We start from the raw sequence: 687 nt of genomic DNA on the forward strand, positions 1-687 counted from the left end.
TTACCTTTGCCAAGACGAATCTGAACCACAAACAAGCAAGAAAACGCTCCTAGGAAGCTCCTATCACGATCCCAGCTACAGATCTCTATAGGAACGCCCCAAATCTCCAAGAAAACACCAAGAACTTTCAAGAACTCTTTTCTCTCCTTTCTTTCTCTCAAAAATCGGCTATCCACGACTAATGAGACCAAAAACACGACTTAAGGGTTTTCATTCCCTTTTGTCCAAAATGCAGCGTTTGACTTAAGTCAAAACACAGAGAATTGCACTTGCATCGACCGATGCACCATCTGCATCGACCGATGCAACTCCGAAACCGGGATTCCGGTTCACGGATGTTACAATTCTCCCCCACCAAACTGGATTCGTCCTCGAATCCCGAACAACCATAAGCCAAGGACTCCCGTGCAACCGTCTCCACGGCCTGCACTCTTCCGACTNAGCAAACGATTCTGAACACGTCTGAGTCCTATCCCTATCTAGGTTTCCTCCCTGTGGCTCGCGTAAAACATCTTAATGTCCTACCAACCACATATCCCCTCTCTGGGATACCCCATGACCACACAAGGATCATATATACGCCACAAGGGCCGCCACAAGGGCCGCCACAAAGGCCATCAAAATGTCCTAACGAGGACCGCCACCAAGGCCAAACAAATGTCCTAAAAAGGACCGCCACCAAGGCCA

At 48.7% G+C, this 687-nt stretch overlaps 1 pseudogene; it reads left to right on the forward strand.

The window, feature by feature from the left end:
* Positions 1-242, forward strand: part of LOC104789127 — a 2684-nt pseudogene extending 2442 nt beyond the window's left edge.

This window comes from Camelina sativa, chromosome 5, assembly GCF_000633955.1.
Source record: "Camelina sativa cultivar DH55 chromosome 5, Cs, whole genome shotgun sequence".
NCBI lineage: Eukaryota > Viridiplantae > Streptophyta > Magnoliopsida > Brassicales > Brassicaceae > Camelina > Camelina sativa.